Source organism: Trachymyrmex cornetzi, unplaced genomic scaffold, assembly GCF_001594075.2.
Source record: "Trachymyrmex cornetzi isolate Tcor2-1 unplaced genomic scaffold, Tcor1.1 scaffold464, whole genome shotgun sequence".
In the NCBI taxonomy this organism is placed as follows: Eukaryota; Metazoa; Arthropoda; class Insecta; order Hymenoptera; family Formicidae; genus Trachymyrmex; species Trachymyrmex cornetzi.
In genome coordinates, this window is record NW_017299443.1 from 49,545 (window position 1) to 50,221 (window position 677).

General features: G+C 43.6%; 1 pseudogene; it reads right to left on the reverse strand.

The window, feature by feature from the left end:
• Positions 1-75: 75 nt before the first annotated feature.
• Positions 76-388, reverse strand: LOC108764903 (uncharacterized; annotated as a pseudogene).
• Positions 389-677: the final 289 nt, after the last annotated feature.

Sequence of the window (677 nt, forward strand, 5' to 3'; positions counted from 1 at the left end):
GTACGGACGAAGAATCCAGGCGCACGAGCGTGGCATCGTTCAGCGTGCAAACTCTAACGATTAGCGGTCCAACGCTTATGAGATTGTCTTTGTATTCATTGCGCAGCATCTTGTAAATATTACATCGCTGCTCGTAGAGATCCTTCCACGTTTCGAGAGACAGCGACAGTTCGTGTTTGCGATTGTCTCCCAGGGCGATCTCCACGTAACTCGGTGGACCAACGTTGATTCCAATTTCCAAATACTTGTAGCCCGTATTCGTCAAGTTGTAACGTCTGCTCAGCAAACGCACCGCGTGATGCTCCATACTGTGTACATATATAATATTGAAAAACGTTATTTATTGTATAAGAAACGTTTCGTTTTGCGTATAGAACATTAAAACTTACGTGTTACTGAAGTCTTTCTTCGTTTCGTACGATGTATTGCTCTCTTTGGCGAAGTACATTTTGTCGACCGTCCGTACAAGTGGATATCGCAAGACTGATTGTAATACCCCGCGTAAATTGCGGCGTATATGATAAAACTTTTAGAATTGAAGAGGGGGTAACCCCTCCCCTTTTTTCCAAGAATTGCGAACGTGTCGCGACACGTTTTATCGCGTTTTTTCTGCGTATTTCCAATATTTAGTTTCTTCCTTCTTCTTCGGCGAGGTACTTTGCGATTCTTTCTGCAAG